Consider the following 24,621-nt stretch of genomic DNA (forward strand, 5'->3'; position numbering starts at 1 on the left):
TGACATTTTTTATTTTCTCGACTCTCCTATTAGGCTATAAGCACCTTTTCAATATCTGAATCATCCAATTCTTTGGTCCACAGGCTCCAGAAACTTGAAGTGAGGAACCCATTCATCTTTGTATCTTGAGCAAAAGCACAGTGCATGAAACAAAATAGATGCCCCATATGCCCGTGAAATGGAATTTGGACAGTCCTGCCCTCAGGGAGATTGTGGGTGACTTGGGGAGTCAGCTACATCAAAAATGACACACAGTGTTGTTCTAAGTGTAACAGGGGGAGTACGTCATGATACAGAAGTAGGAGAGAGAAAGTGAGGAAGAGGATTTATGCACGGAAGTGTCAGGGAGAGTATGAAAGGGGAGTTGATTCCAGTGGGGCAGAGCAGGAAGGACACTCAGCTGGAGGAAACAACATGCAAAGAAGAAGCAAGAAGCACTCAGAGGTTATAAAGTTCTAACATTTTTAAATGTGCTAGAATGTACTAGAAGGAAACAAAGTCTAGAGATATGAAGGAGCAACAACATGCAAGGCTACTTAGGACATGTTATGGAGTTTGGACTTTCTTTGGCTGTGAAGCAGGGAGCAGGGAGAGGTCTTAAGATGGATAAGCTAAGTCTTAGTAATGTGAGACTGCTAAGTCTCACAGCAATATGACCAGACTTGCATTCTGCAAAGAGCACTTTGGCTGGATTGCGGGAGTGAGTTCAAGTGCACTGGTGGACTTATGTGGTAAGGTGCTATGACAATAAAGCAGATGTGAGAAGACTGGGAATTTCAGGAAAGCAGAGGCAATGGAAATGAAGAGGCAAGGTCAGTTCAAGAGATTTAAAAGACGGGATGGGCAAGACTTGATGACTAGAGATGAGGATTTGGGGAGAGGGAGGCATTGAGGAAGGGAACAGATTCATGGTTTAAGAGAGAGGTAATTGGTGGTGCTACCCACCAAAGCAGGGAATACAGGACTGGTTGTAGGGGAGTGGAGTTGACAGTAAAGGGGACAGTAAAGGGGAAAATCAATCCTTCGGGACATTTTGAGTATGGGGTAACTGCCTACCTTTAGAGTAGAGGACACTGCACCTCAGTGTCCTTCTATAGCTGCCCAGACAAAGGCAGTTTTTCACAAATATTTGTAATAGCATCCGCGCCTTTGTCATCCTTGTATAGCGTCCTCTATACTGTATTGTTATTCACTTCACTGCTTACAGAATCTGCATTTTCTCCTGTGCTTTCCATCCCAATTAATGGTGGTCTACCATTCCCACTTAACCAAGCTCATCACTTCAGAGCTGATCTCATTTCTTTCATCTTTCTTACTAGTCACATCCAATAGTTCACTCAGAATGTTCCTACTTATGCCCCTTCTCTCTTCTTTCTGGTCACCAGCCCAGCATACCTGTCCCCTGCCATATACACATATATCCCTAGCCTTCCCCAGTCAGTTTCTTTCTCCAGACTCTTACAGTGATTTTCTAATTGCTATTTCTGCCTCTAATATTTTCCCTGTACCATTCATTACTCACACTATCACCAGAGCAACATTTCTATGACACAAGTCTCATCATATCATTTTGTTACTTAGAAATATCAATAGCTCCTCAGTTCCTAAATGGTCATGTACAAATACCTTGATGTTTCATAATTTGGCCCAAATTTATTTTCTAGACAAAACAAATTACTCCTCATCTCATAAATGATACCTAAATTGACTTTAAACATTGTGATTCAAAGGCACTCTGATATATTGCTTTTATGACTCTGCATTATTTCAGGTAGGTTTTGGATGGGTGAAAGAGGGACTCTGTCTCACTCCCACCACCACCACTACACACACACACACACACACACACACACACACACACACATACACTGCTAGATTCAGTTCCAAAATTAATTGACTGAGGGTACTGTTATGGGTTGAATTGTATTCCACCAAAAATAGATGTTGCAGTCCTAACCTCTGGTATCGGTGAATGTGACCTTACGTGGATGCTTGTCTTTGCAGATGAGATCAAGTTAAGATGAGGCCATTAGAGTGGGCTCTGAGCCAACATAACTGGTGCCCCAATGGAAAGGGGAAATCTGGACAATAGTAGCAAAGGGAGAATGCTGTGTGATGATGGAGGCAGAGTTGGAAGTGCTGTAGCTACAAGACGAGGCATGCCAAGGACTGAGGGCCATCACCAGCAGCTACAGAGAGGTGAAGGAGGAGTCTCCCTTTCAGGTTTCAGAGGGATCATGGAACTATTGGCATCTTGGTTTCAAACTACTAGCCTCCAAAACCGTGGGACGATACATTTCTGTTGTTTTAAGCGTCTGGTTTGTGGCAGTTTTTAAAGGCAGCCCCGGGGAGCTAATGTAGATGCTGTATTTCATGGGGTGCAAAGTGGCCACACAGCCCAGCTTCTCCCAGCCTCCAGCACCTCTGGTGGGGACAGATGCTCTGGTAGCACTGTCCCTGCACGGCTGAGGTGTCTCGGGTCTGGAAGAAGTGCCACCGCCGCACTTCTATGTGTAAACTTACAGAACTATCCCTGAAAAACTTACAATCTACGGCCTTCTGTTCAAGAGAGTGTTTACAAATGTGGCATTCTTCTGGTTCTTAATCCAAATTCAACGTTGACAAAGCCACAACTTCATCCAAGAGGGGAAATGACAGTAAGTGTCAGGAATCTCTGAATCATATCTTTGCCTCCACTAGCTGGAAAGCCCATTTCCATGCAGACTCATTTTCTGACAAAAACTGTAAAACGTTATCCAGGCTGATACTCAGAAAGCTACCCCTATTTGTCTTTTTTCAACATTGTGATTTCCTTTATCAAAGGCTTTTATACTTTATGTTTTTCTTTGTAGGTGTTGCAGGGAGTGATATTTGAACGAAAACAATGGAATCCTGATTTTACCTCAATAAGGACCTTGTGGTGCTTTGCCAATTTTTTCTATTTTGTTTTATTGCATCTGTTTCCAGGATACGCTATGCTTTTTCATGTCTCCTAGCTTTTGTACATGGGGTTTTCCTCACCTAGAATGTGTGCCCAATTCATTTCTGCCTAAAGAACACCATCACTTCTCTAATTATGATGGTCAGCACTGTCCTGGGTGCTGCACAGACGTGGTCACGTTTGTATGTATTCACAACGCTGTGATTCAGGCTGAGAGAGGATAGAACGACTTGGAGGTGGCCCTGGAACTTGGCTCTTTCAGATCACAGACTCAGTGCTCCTGTTTCTCGGCCTTTTGGCAAGTCAGAAATCTTCCTCCACTTCCCTAACCATATATCCACTTTCTCCACCGACCTCCTAGAGAATTTTGCTCTTGGTTTTATTGTGACTTAGTATATTTTAATTACTTATTTGGGTTTCTAGCCCCAGTTGATTGAATTCCACAAGACAAGAAGTGGCTCTTCCACCTGCTTTACTAATGGCGCATTACAGGTGCCCAATAAATATTTGTTGACTGAATTAGAGCATGCTAAATGAATGTATGCATGGATTACAAAGTTACAGCATTTTCTATTTGACTGTGAAATTCTAGAAGACAGAGACCTTGCCTTTTTAAATTTTAAATCCCCAGAGTTGAATAAAAGTCTGTTGGCTGAATGAATGACTTGGTCAATGAATGAATACTTGAATGATTATAGTTGACTAGAAGTAGTTGACTTGAAGCCCAGTGTGTGGCCATTTTCCCTTCTATATTTTATAAAATCTAGGAGCAAATGGTAAAAGATCATACAAAAAGGCAAAACGGTGTCTAATCTCTGTTCATCTCAGTTTGAATGCAACTAACCCAGCTTCATGATGGGGACTATAGTCTTGTTCCAAGATCAAGAAGATGAAAGTACTAAAACTGAGGAACAGTTTTGCTTTTGCTTATAAGATGTTCCAATTTATTAATAAAGGAAATGTACATGAAAACTAATCTTTTTTTTCCTACAATAATCTTTAAATCTTAAATATTGAAAAGATGGGGTAAAATGAGAATTATCTCACACTACCAATAGACTTACTGTTCCATTATCTCTGGATACAGCATAATATATTAATTATTGCTCCATTAATAGTTATACTGTTTCCATGTTTCTACAGTGAATATCATTATGTACAATTCATTGTCTGCTTCAAATTACTGCTGTAAGATAAATGCCTCAATGTGAATTATTGTACCAAATGCCATGAAAAATCTCAAGGTTCTTTGTTTTATTCTGCTTTGTTTGTTTAAATTATTAAAAAAAACTTTTATTTTATACAAGTTTTAAAAGTTACTTTCCACTTATAGTTATTACAAAATATTGGCCATATTCCCTGTGTTGTATAACATAATACAACCTTGAGCCAGGAGTTTGTACTGCCCATTCCTATATTTCTCCTCCCCTTCACCACACCCCATAACCACTAGTTTGTTCTCTATATCTGTGAAGAAGAACAGTTTTATTATTTTATTAATTCCCTTACTCACTTACACTTGGGAACTGAGAAAGCACCCCAGAGCTGAGTAATTCAGAGCCATCTTTTTTTCCCCCCCATTGTCAGAAGCCTGAGCTTGGGAGGCCAGTTGGGCCACTGGGCTGAATCAGAAGGACACCCACTGTGGTAGATGCCTTTGAGATCATCTGTGACATGTGAAGTAGTATGAGGCTTATAAATTAGAACAGTGGTTCTCAAAGTGTGGCCAGGTGACCCATGAGAGTCCCCAAGAGCTTTTCAGAGAGTCACAGATTGGAATGATTATTATGACAATACTAAGTCCTTATTTGCCTTTTTCATTCTCATTCAGTGGTTTCCCAGGCACTGAGTGGCATGTAGGATCGCACCAGATTGAATGCAGAAGTCAATATGCAAATCCAGCTATCTTCTATTGAGCCAAATATTGACAAGATTTGTAAAAACTATAAAACAATGCTTCTCTTCACTATCTTTTTTTTTTGGAAATAGTTATTTCTCATGAAATGAAGTCATTTATGTTAATATTTAATGGTTGTAGAGTAGGTTATTTTCAGATAAATAAATACTTATAAAAATTTCTCAGTTTTAATTTTGAATAGGATAAATATTGAGAGATATAACCCACATAAACAAAAGTATGTTGGGGTCCTCAATAATTTTAAGACTGTAAAAGTCTTCCGAGACCAAAAATGCGAGAACCACGGACAGACAAACATGGACTCACAAGACGTTTCAGAACCCACTACCCTCTCAGGAAGCGGTGCCTTGACAGTGTTTCCTTCTGGCTGGCGTGGGGAGAAGGTGAATCACTGACATCGTTTAGGACATCCACCCCCTTCACTACTTCATTCCTCTAACCTACTCCCTCCACAAAGGCAACACCAATTCTGCTTCCCCAGGAATCTGCAACTGAAACCGGATATTTACCCTCTGGCCCAAGGCCAAACTCTGTCCACTCTCCTCCTGCAAATCCCTCAAAACGTTCTTTCCCCACCACCACGGAGCCTCAACTCCTACATAAAATCTGTTCAAGGGCGAGTCATTACAATCAGCTACTGGAGAGCGTGCTAATTATGTACTTTCTGAAATGTTCTTTCAATAAAGGAGCCACTCAGTAATGGAGGAAAAATAAAATAACTCTTAATCACCGTTGCAGCATTTCTAATAAAAATCTATAATTAAAAAAAAAATTGGTCCTCAAGCATTCTCACTTTGATTAAATTGCCAAAAATAAAGTGGCGTTCACCTCTGGTCTTAACAGCCATGTAGCCTAGCAACGTTTATACATCCACTCAAGAAATAATTACTGATCACCCATTCTGTATTAGGTACACTCCAGGAATGTTTGTAAATACCCAGTATAGAAGATACTGTACATCCTGTGGCCAGCCCTTGATAAACAGACACTGAAGCTTGGCCTTTATAAAAGGAATTAGAGATCAGAGTGAAAATAGGAACCTATTTTAAATGGACCTCATTGACAATGAAACTGGGGCTTCCTCCCAATTTGGGTCTCCGAAGGGAAGCTAGACATGTAATTGCAAAGTGAAGAAAAGGAGACTGTCAGGTAGTTCAGGTTAATTTGTGGTGATCCCCACTGGCAGGGTGATGGAATGTAAAGAACAGTGACATCTGACAGCGTCCCAAGACAGACCATGTAGTCTTGTTTTACTGGCTTCTTCATGCAACTTTCTGGCTTGAGACCAGCCTGGAGATGATTTATTATTTGCTGTCTTTGAGCAGATGGTTCTGCCTGGCATCATGGCGCCAAATGAGTCCACTTAGGGGTACCCTGTTCGCACAGACTGAGCAAAATCTGAAAAATAATTTGACCCACTGAAGTACTGAAACTACACAGGATTCTCAATGACCTTTATTTCAGGGAAATATTATTACTGACTGATTAAATGAAACCTTTCCTATCTGGAGGGCTTTGTGAGGGGAGGAATCAGTTACAGACCGTCTGGGTTTGGGAAATAGGACAACTTTGTATCTCCAGTGAGGTCCTAATGGATTTAGTTCCTCTTAAATGGTTACATGGAAAGATAAATGTAATGAAGTTCAAGCCAGGTTTTTGCTGTTTAAATGTCAGGGTGGGCAAATAATAGTCCACATCTAGAAGGCACAATACTCTCAAAGAGCCAAGTGAAAAACAATAATAGCATTCGAGTTGTTTTCATTTATCTTTTGCCACTTTTGAGGTAAAGGTGTCACTACATCTAATATAAATTGGTATATAATAACAATATAAGCAACAAAGGAAACAAACCAATAAAAAACCCAGCCACTATTCATAAACAGCTCATGTTATCCTAGCATTGCTAGGTAGATATGGGTGTCCTCTTAAAATTTATAGCTAGGGCTGCCATTTATAGGGCTGTTCCTACGTGCTGCTTCTGCTTGCTGGGTCCGTGGCACCTGAGTGCTGAAACAGCTAACCCCTCTCTAGTTACAGTATACAAGGTTGCCCTGTGGGATGGAATTATTTCCCAGCATTCTAGAACAATGTTGCCTTCTGGCTGGAAGTTATACTTGAGTAGATATTTAACGCCATTCTTTTATTAATGGACATCCACTGAATGATTACCATGAAGAAGAACTCATCTGGGCTGCATAAGAGCTCATGGTTGAATCCAGGAACACAAGATTATAAAACTGCTTGATAAAAGCTGTGATACAGGCAAAGCTTCAGCCAGATTCTGACATCAGGGACACACGGACGTGGGGGCAGGCCCAGGGCTGTGTGAGTGTCCATCCAGAGCACCAGCACATACAGAGCTAAGTGTATTTGCTTCTCCTGCTCTCCCGCCCCTTGTACTCATCTCCAATATCGCACATAGACAAAGCATCATGGGCTCTCATCTTTCAATCCTCAAAATCATCACTTTTTTCCACAAAAAAATTGTCCATCAGGCTATAAGCATGTCCTAGCCCTTGAACCCCCAAACCAATTTAGACCCCATGGAGCTCTTAGCACGACTGGAGGCGCCAGCAGAAAGAGGCAGGACTGCCCTCTGTGGTCTTGCTGCTCCAAGTGTGATCGGTGGAACAGCAGCAGCGATAATCCCTGGGAGCTTGTGAAAAATGCAATGCAGCATCTCAGCCTCTCCAACCTGTTGAATCAGAACCTGCATTTTAACAAGCTTCTCAGGGGATCAGATGCACTGGTCTTGGGCCTCCTAGGAGGCCGGGATATTCCTCCAATAATGGAAACCTTCTAAGGCAAGCTACAAAATGCAGCCTGACATGCTGGGAAGCCACGCTGAAGATCTGGGACTTTATAGCAAGAGCAGTGAGAAGATCTCTGAGGCAGAAATGTTTGGGGGCTTTTATAGGCCCTACGCATTCTGACTTTTGGAGGTCTCACTTCCACAACACATTAAGCAAGCATATTGGCATCCCATTCAAAATGCAGACACGAGTTTCTGAAAAAAATGAACAATTTTACTGATTTTTAAAGCTGAGTTTTCATGTGGCTAAACTTATTTCTTTTGTTTTCTGATTTAGAATTGGTTGTACATGTACATATAAATACACACGTACACTCACACGTACATGTGAATTGCTAGTTGGCACAACATCATGCTCTGTAGCTATTTAACTCAACGTTTTGTAGTTTTCTCTTTTGTAGCATGGAGCCAGTGATTTTTTTTTCCAGGTCTCATACAATTCCACAGGTCCTGGCTAACACATGGCCCTAAGCACTGTGGCTATATGCCTATCAGATGAATGAGCTTTGAGCAGAGAAGTGACAAAGCTGCTTTATGTTCTAAGAAGATCACTTTGATCGCAGTGTAGAGAACAGGCTGGAGGCTGGTGTGGGAGCAGGAGCAGCCACTGGGAGATGGTGCAGTGACTCTCACGGGGCTCAGGCAAGAGAAGACGCTGAGGGTGGTGATGGAGAGCATCTCCTGAGCATTAGAGAGATGTGTGTGGCAGAATTGTCAGGACCTTGGGATGGATTTTTTATGGAGAATGAGGGAGAGAAAGAGACAGAGATGACTCTTTAAATCCCCAACCGAGAAATCTAACTGGAAAATGGCTTATTTGTATAAGAGACAGTGAAGGAGTCATTAGTTCTTGGGGACAAGATGTTCCTCTATTTTTGGACATGTTGCTACTGAGTGACTTGTATCTTGGTCCCTGAGTGGAAATATCAAAAAGGCAGCTAAACAATCTGTTCTGGATCATGGGAGGAAAGCACCACCTGGAAATGGAGATGCAGGAGTCACCAGCGCACAGATGGGGATGGAAGCTGAGGGTGTCTCTGAGGCTTTCTGTCTCTATTGCAGAACTGAAAGGGGGACCTGCTTTTAAGAGGACGGCCACTTACAAAGAGGAAAGACAATCTTGCATGAGGCAGCGAGGCCTTTCAACATTTAAAGTTAGAGACAGAGTCACTGGCAAGAAGGAGAGAAACTCTAGAGAACATGTAGTCATTGAAGCCGCTCTTAGGAGCAGTACCTGCATTCAGTGCTGCTGAGAGGTCAACTAAGACAGATGTATTTCTAAGGAAACTAGGAATTGATGATCTCAGGGAAAGTATTTTCAGTAAAGTGGTGGGGAGCGAGATTGCTAACTGTGGTAGGCAAAAGAACAGCTCCCCACGACGTCCACGTCCTAATCTCTAGAACCTATGAAGGTATTACCTTACATGCAAAAAGAACTCTGCAGATGTGATTTAGGTAAGGATCTTGAGATGAGATTATCCTGGCTTACTTCGGAGGGCTGAGTGTAATTCCAAGGGTCTTGATAAGTGAAAGAGGGAGGCAGGAGGGTCAGAGTCAGGGAGAGCTTTCAAGATGATAAACTGCTGGCCTTGAAGATGACAGGGACCACACGCCTAGGGAAGTTGACAGCCTCCAGAAGCCACAGAGGCAACAGATTTTCCTCTAGAGCCTCCAGAAAGAACACAGCCCTGACGACACCTTGATTTGAACCCTGTGAGATCCTTTTCAGAGTTCTGACCTCAAGAACCATAAGAAAACATATGTGTGCTGTTACTTGTTTCAAGCCACTAAGTTTGTTGTAATTCAGTTACAGCAGCATTAAGAAACTGATGCACTGAAGATGAAAGGAATGACAGAGGAAATGAAGACAGTGAGTGCAGGTGCTGGGAAACTTGAGGAGGAGCTTGTGTAACACATAACGGAAGAAGCCCTTGCTTAAGGTGGGAGAAACTTAGAGACAAGTATCATATGATATCACTTACACGTGGAATCTAAAAAAATGATACAAAGGAACTTATTTATAAAACAGAAATAGACTCACATACATAGAAAATAAACTTACGGTTACCAAAGAAGAAAGGGGGGAGACAGATAAATTTGGAATTTGGGATTAACAGACACACAGTATTGTACATAAAATAGATAAACAATAAGGACCTACTGCATAGCACAGGGAACTATTTCAATATTTTGTCATAACCTATAATGGAAAAGAATCTGAAAAAGAATACATATATATGTATGTATAACTGAATCACTTTGCTGTACACCTGAAACATTGTAAATTAACTATACTTCAATAAAAAATAAAAATTAAAGAAAATCCTTGTACACGTCCCTCTGCAGACATGTGGGAAATTTTCTGGGATATATAGTGCACTCAGTAGACTTGCCAGTACATAATCTTAATTTGAGTAAATCATGCAAGATGGCTCTCTAGAATGGCTTTAGCAGTCTAATGTCTTAACATTGACCCAGAATTTAAGTTCCATGAGAACAGGGCCGATATTTCCCTTGATCTGTTAGCACTCACTGTCCAAGTACAAGAAAGAGAAGGTGAGAAGTGGGCTCCCTTCAGATGGAGACTTCATCTGGCTGTTGCAGGATACAATGTTCGGGAGTAGTACCAAGGTTTAGGAAAAATGAACTGCATACCAAACTGAGTAAGAAGCAGGGTAAAGACAGGAAAGAAGGAAACAGGGGGTCAAGGAACTAGAGGCCACTTTAAGGTCAAAAACATATGAAGAGACGGTAACAGAGCAAATAAACTTGAAGGATGGAAGGTGGTGGTCACAGAGTGTAAAGTCTTAGCTTAGTCTGGGTTCTCTAGAAAACAGAGCCTGAGACAAAGCTCACTTGCTAATTCTTAATTAGGGGTGTCATCCTAAGGAAGCAGACGTAAGGGAAAAAAGGAAATGAGGGAGAGAAGGAGAAAAAGCAGGTTCATGGTGATGCATGACCAATCTGTCCACAGCTTCTCTAGAATACAAAGCTGGTTGCTGAGTCATGCTTGAGCAGCCAGAAGTACAAGACCATGGCATCCTCTGAACAGCTCTTGTGTGGGCAGGAAGGGTGAGCAATTATCTGCTGGCTTCTTCCTGGCTCCTGTCTCTCAATGGTCAGAGTTGGCTCCACAGAGTATTAATTCTTCTGTATCTTTAGGGTGTGTTTTGGGGCCCTCCAGGCAGCTTGGGAAGCCAGAACTTCTGTGGGTCCAGTCAGGTCAGACCTGGGAGCTGGAACCACTGAGGCTCCCTCTATGATGGATGTTGTAGAGGCCGTGCTGGTCTGGTTCTCACTCCAGAGGAGGCTGAGGCTGGTGACAGCATTTGTCTAGGCTTGACAATCATGGGAACAGCATGAGGGGCTGCTGTGATCACTGTGTCTGAGAGGAAAGGCAAAGGACTAAAGCCTTGGGAGGCAGGCAGGGCTGAGCTGATCCAGGATGCACAGGCACCGTCTGCCTCCATGATTTTAGAGGAGATTCTGGGTATAGCTGTGGCAGGGAATGCCTGATGCTGAGTGGACGTGAAGATTATTATGAGGTCTAAGGAGTCGAAGTGTTCGATGGATGATCCACGTCGATTTTGAAATAGAAAAGCATGGTGGGACTGATACAGGAAAAAAGTGGGGCATGAGAGGAAGGCCGTGTCCCAGGTCTTGGTTGAGTCCCTGGGACGTGCCCCACAAAGTAAGGGTTCTTGGCTTTGCACAGTAAAGAATTCAAAAGTGAGCCAAAGTTGAGTAAAGGTAGATTTATTTAGAAAGATGGACACTTCATAGACGAGAGTGGGAGCTGTCTCTCAAGGCAAGAGAGAGAGAGCGACCATGAGACACGGGGTTGCTAGTTTTTATATGCTAACAAGTGAGAGGCTTATTCCAACTACTTTGAGGAAGGGGTGGGGGTTCCCAGGAGTTGGGCCACCATCCTCTCTTTGACCCTTCATGGTTAGCTTTGGAACTGTCATGGTGCTGGGGGTGTGCCATTCACCATGCTAGTATATTACAATGTGTATAATGCAGCTCAAGGTCCACTGGAGGTTGAATCTCCACCATCTCGGGCCTCCAGGTCTATTGGGAGCTGATTTTTCTTCCATCTCAGTGCTAATTGCTGTGTTATTCCTCTAATGGCTGTGTCCTGCCCCCTTCTTTCCTGTCTCAAGATGCCAAACACTGTGAGCCTAGTATGCAGTTAGTATACACTAGCTAAGCCTATAACTAGACAAACAAAATCACTATTTTGGAAAACCAGTGCACTACGTACTGAAACTCAGTATATGCAGATAAAAACAGAAAACTAAATGTTTTTATATGTTGGTCTTTTGTAGTAAAATTTCCTATTACCTGCTCATTAATTAGGCAGATTATTAATTTCTAAATTGTGTCTTTATTCCAAACAATCATCTTTATTTCAGAAGGAAAATCAAGAGCACATTTCAAATACTTTCTGTAGAATTTCAGAAATGTAACTACAATTCTTCTGGGTAATAAGTCACAACCGTACCCCTGGGATTTGGACTCACTAGTGCTGTGAAGAGATACAGTAAGGATGAATCAGCTGTGAACCATGTCCTCTAGGTGTTTACGGTCAAGCGGGGGAGATAAGAACTGCAGATAGATAACAATAATACAAAGTAGAAAATGATAAATACTGGCAGAAGGGCTGAAATAAAGTGCAGTTCTGAAGAAAGAGAGTACCCCTAGAGGTGATGATTGAAGCTAAAGCAGGCGGAGAGGGAAGGAAGTAATAAGGAAGGAAGGAAGGAAGGAAGGGAGGGAGGGAAGGAGGGAGGAAGGGGATAAGGACAGAATCCTGGGAAAATTCAGAATGAGTGGGAGTTCGGTAGAGGCAGGAGGGCTTTCAAGGAGAGCATGGACAAGAGACTGGTCAGGGACACGTGTAGCCTCTGGTTGTTGCCTGGAGGGGCTGGGAAACTGCTCTACTGCACTGTGAGTTAATGCCCGTGGGGCTCACCCTCCTCCCCACGAGGGATCAGCAGGAAAGGATTTGGCAAATGAGAAGCCATTGTCCCCTTGACAAAATTCCACAAGAGTGGAATGGAGAACAGTGCTCCCAGTGCCAGGCCTGGAAGATTATGTGATGTGAGTAATAAGCTCCCACAGGGTTCTTTGGTGAATAGTTTTTGTGGGTTTTTTGTTTGTTTTTTAAAGAAACTAGAGACAGTAGTTTAAAGAGTGGAATTTTGTTTTGTTTTTGCATATTGAAAAGATTTGAGCTACGTATGTTCTGAAGATACAAGAATTAATACAACAAAGTCCCTGCTCTGAAGTCCAATAAGGGAGAGGGCCAAGCTGACAGGCCTCTGGAACCCTGAGGGGTCACACAACTACCATGCTGCTGAATCAGGGAGACTTCATGGAAGAAATGAATGGCTTTGAGGTGAAGAAAGATTGTGGGCTGCAGAGAGATGAGACCAGCAGGAAAATGGTGATGGGATCAACTGGCCCAGTTTCAGAAGCCCACAGAGTGATGTAGGCTCCTGGAGAGTGGGAATGCCAAAGACAAGTGCTAGTATTTTTCTGGGGTTAAGTTTCGGTAGAGCTAAAATGAAAGAAGGGCACAGTGACCCAAGGTTCTAGCTTTAGAAACTGAAATGGCTGCCCTGGGGTCAGTGTGGGGAGATAAACAAGATGCAGATGAATGAAAGAAAAAAGGAAGGGAGGGTGCAAAACCAAAGAGACACGGAAAATGAGTGGGACTGAGGATGGTGGCTTTGCCCCTCTCCCATCCTCAGAAGAGCTTCTTCTGGTAACAAATGGAAGAGAGCTCAGCATGTATCCTGGGGGGGCCCTGGGCTGGGCTCAAATGTTGTGAGCACCAAGGCTGATCTGATGGTGTGGCCCAAGAGAAATTTGTGTGCAAGGGCAACTACAGAGTCTCCTGTCAGGGCATTTATCCCAAGAGAACAGGATTCAGACTAGAAGAGCTTGAGCCAGAACTTCATCATGCAGGGCCTTGGGAGTCTGAGCTCAGTTTGGAAGTAACCTGTTTCCAGCTCAGTCCCTTAGATGACTGTCCATGCGATAAAGAGAAAGCAGGAGAAACAGAGATGTCCGTAAAACACCAAGGCTGCTTAAGGACTTCTCTGGTGCCACACAAAGATGGACATTTTACTCTGCACATCTCCATAGGCCGCCTCCCAGCTGACGTCAGGAGAACCCTAACACTCTGGTGACAGTGCCTGTCAGGGACCATGGCACTCAGTGAAGCAGAGGCACACTCAGTGTGCAAGGATTTATTCATGAATGTGTGTCCTGCACTACCAGTGGGCCCAGAGGCACCTTGCAGAGGGGACCTGGTTGGGGGACTCTGTTCCTCAATCAATGGAAGGGAAAGGCCAGTGGATCTTGGCTTCTCCTTATCTCCATAGAGGCAAAAGTCAAGATTTTAGGCTCTGGAATTAGATTGATTGGCTCTGCAACTCATTAGCTCTGTAAACTTGATCATAATATTTAACCCTTTGAGTTTGCTTCGTCAGGTACACTTAACGTTTCGGGTTGATGTAGCAAATGAGAAACTACATGTTCACATTTAACCCATGAAACAGTCAGACCACACACTTGATTCCCTTTGTCTGAAAGTGCATCCTCCTCACTCCTTGTTGACTCTTACTCATCTTCAGTTTAAATGTCATTCCCCACCCCCACCCCCCAAGAGGAGTCATCCCTGAGTTCCTGCAGCAGATTCTGGATTGGCTACCCAACATCCATGACAACCTTCTCCTTTCTGTTTAGGTAGCCACTCCTCAGAGAATGCAATCCTGAAAAGTTCAGAGGCGAATCCTGGAGAGTCTCAACGGATCACAGTAACGTCCCTCGATTCCCAGCAGTTAGACGTGGGTGTGTGCCTTAGTTTGGACTAAAGACAGGTGAGGAGAAGTCACTGGAGGCTTCCGAGAGGGATTTTCCCACTCTTAAAAAAGACTGTCTGTTACCACCGGGTGACTGACTGTCACAGAGGGAGCTGCTCCAGCCATCGTGGGGCCATGGAAGGGCAGACCCAGGTCTAATGCTGGCATGCTGGAGATGGCAGGGCATAACGGAAACAGCCCTGACATCACTGAGTTGCTAAATTCACCACATAGAGCCTCTTGACCTTGGGACTTCCTGCCATATGAAAACAATAAATTTCCTTATCATTTAAGACAATTTAAGTTGGGTTAATTATTAATTATAGCTCCTGCATCGAATTTATGACCTCATCATTTTTGCTCTCATGATATTTTCCTTCACAGCATTTATCACATATATAGTTGCTTTCGTGTTTGTTTGGTAACGGTGTCCCTCCCCTGGATTCTGAAGTGCCAAGATCACATGTTGATTTTGCTCACCGCTGAATTCCCTGACTTTAGCACCGAGCTTAAGAGGGAGAGAAGCACCTTTGTGGAAAGAATGAATATAGAGCTCAAACATGGTCACTTTTCCCCTCCTTTTCCTCACCCCCCGACTCCTTGTTCTCTGTAATTCAGTATTGTTCACAGAGCACAGGATCCATCCCTGGGAAGGAACCTAAGTTCTCCCTAAGACTTGGACCCTGGGCAGCAGTCTGTACTACATCAGTGCCTTTCAAGATTTTACCTCAAGGAACAGTAAGAAAATACATTATTACCTGGTTGACCCAGTACACACACATTTACATATTTAACTGAAATGAGAGGCTGATGGAATATATTTACTCGCACTATGTGTAGTGTTTCTGAAATGTTTATCCTATTCTATTTCAATTTAAAAATGCATGCTCTGGCCCAATACATCAATTTTTGGACCCATTCATTATCAATGCACCGTTACCCCCACCTTCACCCCAGATGGACTGAATTAAATGTAATGGCTTTGAAAATGTCTGGTTTTCTCTTTTTTTGTTGTTGTTAAACTATTCATAAACACTCAGGCCATCGACTTAAATGTCCATTATTACAGTGGCTTAACAATGGCTTATTTTCCCTTTCCCTGTGGAATTCTTTTCCATCCCCGTCTCCTCTAATTGGGCTATTTTGAAGGCCTGCATAAAATGGAAAGACTCTGGCATCTGTTCATGAAAAGTACTTTGTACGTCTGCTTATTTTTTTCGGTTAGCACACACATAAAAAAAAAAAAACAGGATTACATTCTCTCTCCTTTGAAATGTAATGGCCCTATTCAACATATTTTCCGTGGGCCTAATTTCTATATAAGTTTATATATGTACTAGTGCAGACCGGTGTTACGAGTCCCACTGCCACCATGTGGTTTAAAACCCCAGGGAGTTGGGTTCTAACGTTCTCCAGAGGCACAGTGAATAGACCCTCACTGTGCTTCCCGCTCCTCCACACAGAAACTACCCTTGTCTTCCGTGGATTTACCAGTGAAATTCCTCCGCAGGCAGGAGAAAAGGGGGAAAGCCACACTGAGATCTCACAACTCCGGGGCACAGCAAATAAGGCGGTGGGGTATATATATATACATACCATTTATATATATATATTTAGAAAACCATAATGTGAGCCTCGGGGTGGGGGTGGGGGCGTAATCAAAAGGCGCCGGGGAGAGCATTACCAGCTTGGGTGATCAAGAAAGCTCCCTGCCAGAAGACCAACAGATTCTGTAGGTTCCTTGAAACTCGGTTCAAACCACTTGCCCCCAGCATCATGTGAATGAGCAAACTAGAGGCAAAGTATGGCTCCAGAGTCCGGGAAGCGCGCGTCGCCAAGCTGCTCTGGCCTCACGTGTCTTCTAGAAGGGCATTGGTGTGACAGAGGAGAGCACGTCCAGGGTACGTGCGCTTGTTTGTGCTCTGGGAGTGGAGGCGAGGTGGGAGAGAGCCTTGCAGTGAACACAGACTGGGGTGGGGGTGGGGGTGGGGTGGAGGTAGGAGGGTGGAGATGGAGGGGGGAAGAGGGAGGGGAAGGAAAAGATGAACACCTCCCTGAACTTTCCTCTCGCCTCGTCCCACACACTTGAAATAGAAATAATAACATGAAAAAAAAATTGCTTACAACCACGATGTTATCTCCCTACTTAAGTTGTCTCACTCCGGAGGGGATGGGGTATAAAGCGCACACTGCGGCTGTCGCCGCTAGCTTGTCTCGGGAGTAAAGGTTGGGGCGGTGTGGGTGCGCGCGCGGGTGACCCCACCTTCAGGGAAGCCGGCTCCCTGCTCTTCCACGCCATCGCCCCGGCTGACCCCTGCCCCCCTCCTTTTCCTCCCCTCCTCTCCTCCCTCCTTCCCTCCCTCCCTCCCGGCGCGTCTCCTCTGCACCGGCCCCCGCGGAGAAGCCAGGCGGCAGCACCCGAGCCGCCGCAGCTCCTGCGCCCAGCGCGCTCGCCCGCGCCCCCGGCTCCCACGTAGCGCGAGCGGCGGCGCTGGCAGCCCCGGGCCCGCGCTGCGCGCCCCGCGCCCGGCCCGGGTTGGCTGAGCTGACCCGCGCCCCGCTGGGGCGCCGCCGGAGGCTGGGCAGGGAGGGCGGCGAGTGAGCGGACGCGGAGACGCAGGGGCGGCGGCGCCCAGGAGACGAGCTGCGCACCTGGAAAGTTACCCGGCTGTCTGGTGAGGCTCGCGTGCGTGGGGCCCCGTCCGAGGGGCGCCGAGGGGCCGGGGCCAGGCTGCGCGCGGGTGCCGGCTGAGGTGTGCGGTGCGCGCGGTGCGCCTCGGTTCCACACCCAGCAGCTCTCCTGCCTGTGCTCCTGGCGTGTGAACGCGTGCACGCGGTGCCTTCGCTCAGGGGTGGCCGCCTTCCGTGAGCTCCTGGGGGCAGGGGAAAGCTACTGGATTTCCAGAAGCTCAGCTGGGGGCGGGAGGGGCGAGCTTAGCTCCCGCGGGGAGTCGTTAGGTTCTCACTCCTTTACCCCGGGCGGCCGGGGAGGCTGCTGCCCTGGGCTGAAGGCTTGGCGGTCCTGTCGGGGCGTGCGCTCCCGGCTCCGCTTCGCCGAGCTCCGGGGAGCTGTTAGGAGACGAGGTCTCGGGCGAGGACTTCACGAGTCCTTGTAAACTTGTGTGGGTGTCCTGTGTCACTCTAGGCACCGTGAGGCGCTTTCCCATTTCTTACTCTCTTTTTTCCCGGCGGTGAAGAAACAAAAGCAAACAGACAAAAACGAAATCAGTCACTTTGGGGATGAGAGAAAAAGCAAGGGGTTCAAGTTTGAGAAGAACTAGGGTGCAGAGGCACAGCAGGTGAGACCATGGCTCAGAATACGAAGAAACAACGCACGCAGAATGGACAGGGAGAAAGGTTGACGCGCTGATCTTCATCTCGTTGCCAAAGTGTCCAGGAGCTTCTTTATAAAGGAAGAGAGCAGCACACACCTGCCTGCCTCCTCGTCCCCCCGTACCCCCCCTCCCCCCGCCTAGTTCCTTAGAAATTACTGTCTCTTTTCTTTGGAAGTTTCTGTTTAACTCTGGGAGGAGGCGATCAGTCCCACATAACAGTAGCTGTCGCCGGTACTACAGTTTAGTTTTACACAGGAGGGTAGGTAGTCTCATATGGTGGAGAATTCTCTTTGGTGAGTTAGAGGCCATCTTCACCATTGGAACACTGTGTGACTAAGAATAAATGACATAAAAATATGGTACACAGAGATCTTTCTCTTTTACCTGAAATGCTTCGCTCCAGTCCTCTGAAATCCTTACAGATGAGGCTAATTCCCTTCACAGCGAAGGCATATGTTGCCTGGAACCTGCCCAAGCCGTTTGAGCCCATATTTTCTTGCTTCCTCTAAGCTATTATCCTAACAATTATCCCCTTTTTCTGTGTTTTCATTTTCTCGGTATTCACTGGTTCATTATTCTGGGCTTACAAATACTCTCATGTTTTTGCTATTCTGAAAACCCATCGCATGAACCATGGTACCATTTTGAAGTACTATTAGTGTCTGCTCTTCCCAGGGTCCTTTGTAATCCGGTTTCTAACCCAATTCTTATGTGAAAGGCTAAATTCAGTATTTTCCCCTCTGATCTGATTTACTTTGATATGCCTGTGGGATGAGCTGCAGCCTGCTCACCTCCTGAAAATCTCATCTTCACGGCTTCTATGATACTTCTCTTGGATCTCTTACTGTACAACTGTTCCTTCTCCATCTTTGTTATTGGCAGCTCCTCCCCGTCTTCTCCTATAGGTCATATCCACAGGTACCATCTAAATGTACACACATAACAATAGAGGCATTCCTTACTTTTCTCCCTTAGTGATCGCATCTACTAGTGGGACTTCAGTTCTTACCACTTGCCTTGACCTTCTTTGCTACCGTCTGCTAGAGATTTCCACTTTGATGACCACGGGCACCTCAAACTCAACAGATACAAATCCAGACTCAATACTTTCTCCATAAAGCATGCTTTTTCTCTTGACTGTGGTCAGTGTCACAGTGCCTAGCCCATAGATGGTGCTGTATTCATTTTTAATGAATGAATGAGTTCATAGTACTGCCGTCCTCTAAGCCTGCCAAGATCAAAACATTGGAACCTTTTTTGACTCTCCTCTTACGCGCGCCCATTTAATTACCACATTTGGAGATTCTGCCCCTGCAGTATTCCTCCCACCATTCTTGCCTTTTACTTTTAATCCATCCACATCCTCTCTCTGACAAACACAATAGCTTCTTCTTACCATCTCTCTAGTTTTTCTCTCAAACTTCACATGGATCTAAACACTCTTCTTCCCCTATTGCCAATCTCCTGGGCACTTTTATCTACTTCTTCAGCTTTACCTTTTACTTTTGTATCGACGATTGCTAAGTATTTTCAGCTTCTCCCCTTTGATTTTCTCGTCCCTTGTTTCTTACTGCCTACTGAACTTCTTGGCTTTAATGGTTCCACAGCTTCCTCAAACTGTCCAAAGTTAAACTCACTGTCATATCCCTCAAATCTACTCCTTGTTTTGGTTAATGACATCATCTCTTACCCAGTTGCCATAATGGAAAATTCCAAATCTTTATTCTTTTTCTTAAGATTACTCAAATTCCATCAGCTACAATCTCCAGACCTACACCTATAAAATTACATTTCCTTGTGTTTACCTGCTTATCTGCTACCATAGCACCCAAAAGAAGCTGAATGGAATGCCAGTATGTTTGGCAGTGAAAATATGGAATATGTAGCATTTATAAAACTTGCTGTAAATATTTCTGTGGGGCACTTCAAAAAGACAGTCAGCCTCAGGAGTAGCTGAAATTTTGGTACAATAAAAAGCTCATATGACTGCTTCATGAGGGAAAATTACTCCCCAAATTAAGATGCTGTGGTCAGAGAAAACAAGCAGTAGATTCAAAATGGAGCCCCAGGTCAACAGTCACAGGGTCAGATGGACAGAAGCTTTTAATTGTGGCATCTACGTGAAACTGAGTTGTTTCTCATAAGGACAACTCTTTGTGGTTGCTTCAGGGAGGAGCAGCAGGGATTTATATACTCAGTGATGGTTAATTATTTTTTGAAAGAAATTTGGTGAGGCAAAGTTAAGAGTTCAAGTTTGAGATGCATCAGTTTCATGTCAACTTAGAAAACTGTCTCTAGAAGCCTCTGTAATTCATTTGACTTTGGGCTTACTTGCCCATATTATGAAAAAGAATCTGTCCTACTTTTCATGATTTATTGAAGGGAAGGAAATTGCGGAGTTGCTTATAGCCATGGCTTTTATCAAATCCCCTATGATAATGTTTTTCTCTTCTGGCCACCATGGAGATGGTCCATTTTTTCTTGAGTTCACCGTTAGAATAGGGTTGGGACTCTTTCTCACCTTTACCTTGTCCTCATCCCCTCTTAACTTGGATTGGTGTGATAGCCTCTTACTTTGTCTTTCTTCCTCGAAGCTTTTTTCACTCCATTGCATATTTATTACAAAACAATTAATTATTTTTCTAAAGGACAAATCTGACCATGTGACTTGAAAAAAACTTGACCTACACTAAATTTAGACACCATAAATGGCATATAGTTTTTCAGTATCTTTTTTCCAGTATTGTACTTTTTCAGCTTCATTTTTCATCACTCTCCTTTACCCATCATGCATTTCAGCCTGTTCCCTGAATATGCTATCAACTTTCTTGTACTCACTCTTGGTACATACTTGTTTGTTTGTTTGTTTTAATAGACTTTCTTTTTTAGAGTAGTTTTAGGTTTACAGAAAAATTGGATGAAAAGTACGGAGAGTTTCCCTAGTCTCCCCTCCCCTCCCCTGTTCTCAGCATCTTGAATCAGTGTGGTACATTTGTTACAGCTGAGGAGCCAATGTTGAAAAATTAACTGAAACCATTAGAGATTGCTCTTTTTGTTGCTCAGTTCTGGACAAATATATAATGACATATATCCACCATAGCAGTATTGCATAGAATAACTTCACTGCCCTGAAATTCCTCTGTACTCCACCTATTCATTTTTTCCTCACTCTCCCCAGTCTCCTGGAAACTACTGATCTTATGTCTCCAGTTTTGTCTTTTCCAGAATGTCACATAAATGGAATCATACAGTATGTAAGCTTTTCAGATTGTCTTCCTTCACTTAACAGTATGCATTTAAAGTTCCTCCATGTTTTTTCGGGGCTTGATAGTCATTGCTTTTCATCACTGAATAATATTCCATTGTCTGGATGTACCACAGTTTGTTTAGCCATTTGTCTATTGAAAGACATCTTGGCTGCTTCCAAGTTTTGGCAATTATGAATAAAACTTTTGTAAACATCCACATTCAGGTTTTGGTGTTGGACAAATATTTTCTTATCAGTTGGATAAATACTGAGGAGCATGGTATCTCATTGCTGTTTTAATTTGAGAGTCTCTAAAGACGTTTAATATTGAGAATTTTTCATATCTTTGTATGCCATGTGTGTATCTTCTTTGGTGAGGTGTCTGTTTAGATCTTTTTCAGCTGGGTTGTTCATTTTCTTATTGTTGAATGTTAAGAGTTTCTTATATATTTTGGATAATAGTCCTTTATGAGATAGGTGTTTTGCAAATTCTTTCTCTCAGTCTGTGGCTTGTTGTTTTATTTTCTTAACAGTGTCTTTTGCAGAGCAAAAGTTTTTATTTAATGAAGTCCAGCTTATCAATTTTTCCCTTCATGGATTGTGCTTTTGGTGTTTTATCTAAAAAGTTATCATCAAACTCAAGATCACTTAGATTTTTTTTCCAGTATTGTCTACTAGCAGTCCTATAGTTTGTGTTTTACACTTAGGTCTTTGATCTGTTCTGATCTAATTTTTGTGAAAGATGTAAGTTCTGTGTCTAGATTTTTTTTTTTTTTTGGCATATGGATTTCCAGTTGCTCCAATACAATTTGTTGAAAAGATTATCTTTCCCCATTGATTTAATCTTTGCTCCTTTGTCATAGATCAGTTGACTAAATTTTTGTGGGTCTATTTCTGGGTTCTCTGTGCTATACCATTAAGTTAGTTGTCTATTTTTTCACCAACACCAAACTGTCTTAATTATTGCAGCTGTATAGTAAGTATTGAAGTCTGGTAGTATCAGCACTCTAACTTTGTTCTCCTGCAACACCCTGCTGGCTTAGGGCAGATTTTTTTGATCAGTAAGTTATTCTACTAGAATGAGTTATTTCATTAGGTAAATAATTTTAATAATAATAATAGTAATATTTAATATTTATTAAACACATACTACATGTCAGGTGCTGTGCTAAGTTCTTATCATGGTTTATCTCATTGAACCCTCTAACAACTTTAAATGACATGCAACATTATTTTGTTTCTCTGTCAATCTGTGTGTCTACTTTTTCTATTATTCATGCTCACACTTAATATCGTGGCCAAGGGCATAGAAATACTAAGTGAAGGTACTTGGATTGGGACGCTGGCTCTCTACCTTAGCCAGCACTATACTGTCTCCTGTATTTACAGATATATATATATATATATATCAGAATCCAGATGGGTAGAGAAAAAAATAGATACTGTCTTGATCAGAGCCAAGATTCTGGTTTCAAACTACTTTAGGGCTAGAGGAAAAACAGACAACAAAGCTGGATTCCTCCCACACCGGCTGTCAGGCGTTAATTGGCCTGCAAGTCAGCTTTGCATTTCCTGTGTCTTTTCTAGTTACCTCTTGTAAATGACAATTCTTAAATCTTGATTAAATTAATGTGATAATAATTTATAATTTTATATAGTATTGATCTCTTTTGCTAAATGCCACTACTCATCATATTCCTTGCCCCTGACCCTAGTTGCAGAATACCTTCTTCACAGTGAACCATGATTTTTTTGTTGCCTTCAAAGAAAATTAAGTGGGCCTTTTTGGCTTAAGGGTGTCAGTGAAATATGTGTAAATAGAGGCTACATGAGGGAATTACAGATGAGGAGTCTGTGCAGTCCTGGATCCGAGGGTGGGGTGTTCATGACGCCTTCTGGTCTCCATCTTTTGGCAGGGCTTCCCTTAACTGGGAGGGTTTTCCAGGTTGTTTATTCCAGAATGGCTTTTTCGTCTCTTAAAGAAAGCTGTAATTCAGAGTAAGGACACCCCCTCCCCTCACAATAATTTTTCTCTTTAAGAACCTCTTGCTACTAGACTTCTCCACTCAGTAATGACGCCCTCTGGGCTTTTCCTCACACCAAGCCACCAGTCCCGTACTGTAAGGTACTTGGTGCCTACTACATGCCAGACAGTGCACAGAATGCCTTACAAACACGCTCTTGATGATAAATCTCTATGATGGATATAATTATATCCACTTTCTAGATTTGAAAACCTCAGATTCTAAGTAATTTATAGAGGATTATGCAGCTGGGAAGGGGGAGATTGTTTTCCTACCCTGCCTGGCTGGACTCCATTGCTTATGTTAAATCCTGATCTTTGTCTCCATGCTCATTTCTTTTTTTTTCCCCCGTTTCAACTGAAGTACAGTCAGTTTACAATCTTCTGTCAATTTCTGGCGTACAGTGTAAAGTTTCAGTCATACATATACATATATGTATTCCTTTTCATGTTCTTTTTCTTTATGGGTTACTGCAAGCCATTGAATTTACCTGTGCTGTACAGAAGAAACTCATTTCCATGCTCATTTCTTATTATTTCATTTTACTTCAAAAACAAACAAACAAGCAAACTCACTGAAAAAGAAATCAGATTTGAGGTTATCAGGCAGAGGGGGTGGGAATTGGATGTAGGCAGGCAAAAAGTACAAACATCCAGTTATAAGATAAATAAATAGTAGACATATAGTATACAACATGGTAAATAAAATGAACACTGCTGTATGTTATTTATGAAAGCTGTTAATAGTGAAAATCCTAAGATTTCTCATCACAAGGAAAAATTTTTTCTATTTCTTTAATTGTGTATCACGACAAGATGATGGATAAATGTTCACTAAACTTCTCGTGGTCATCGTTTCATGATGTATGTAAGTCACATCATTATGCTGTCCACCTTAAACTTACACAGTGCTGTATGTCAATTATATGAAAAAAATCCTGATCTTATCACCAAGCTCATTTCTTATTACCATACATGTCCTTTGATTATAAGAATGATTCTAATAACCTATAGTTGCTAGGTTGATAGAGCAACACCCTGTGGTTTGCTTCTGCTTGTGACTAGCAATACTTATTTGAGAAATAGCTTGTCCATCTTAGTGACTGATACAAACAGGAAACAAAGTGAATCCAATTAGGTTTTATGAAGCCAGACACTTGAAACCTTGGCTTGAGGGACACCAAAATTGAAATGGTTAAACTAACTAAGAAATCAGACTTGGTATTGAGCCATTCAGTGATTTACTTACATATCTTAAATTAGTGACTTGAAAGATGAGTTAGTTACTCTCATTTCACCCCTCTTTGGAATTCTAAATAGCTCAAGAGATTTATACAGCTTCCAAACGGACTTCACTAAAACCAGAGAAGTGTTGGTGTTTGGGGAGAATTTAACATCTTCTACCTTATTGTGTTTCAGGTTTGTAAAATTATTGGGTTGGTACAGAATGTTTTGACTACCATATATAGAGCA

The 24,621-nt window shown here is 43.0% G+C and overlaps 1 protein-coding gene across 1 annotated transcript in view; it reads left to right on the plus strand.

Annotated features, from left to right (window-relative positions):
* The first annotated feature begins 16,988 nt into the window (after positions 1–16,988).
* Positions 16,989–24,621, plus strand: part of PRKG2 (protein kinase cGMP-dependent 2) — a 95,290-nt gene continuing 87,657 nt past the window's right edge. Inside the window, exon 1 of the mRNA XM_032456912.1 lies at positions 16,989–17,218. The gene's annotated coding sequence lies outside the window, so the exon portion shown is untranslated. The remainder of the gene's footprint in view (positions 17,219–24,621) is intronic.

This window comes from Camelus ferus, chromosome 2, assembly GCF_009834535.1.
Source record: "Camelus ferus isolate YT-003-E chromosome 2, BCGSAC_Cfer_1.0, whole genome shotgun sequence".
Lineage (NCBI taxonomy): Eukaryota > Metazoa > Chordata > Mammalia > Artiodactyla > Camelidae > Camelus > Camelus ferus.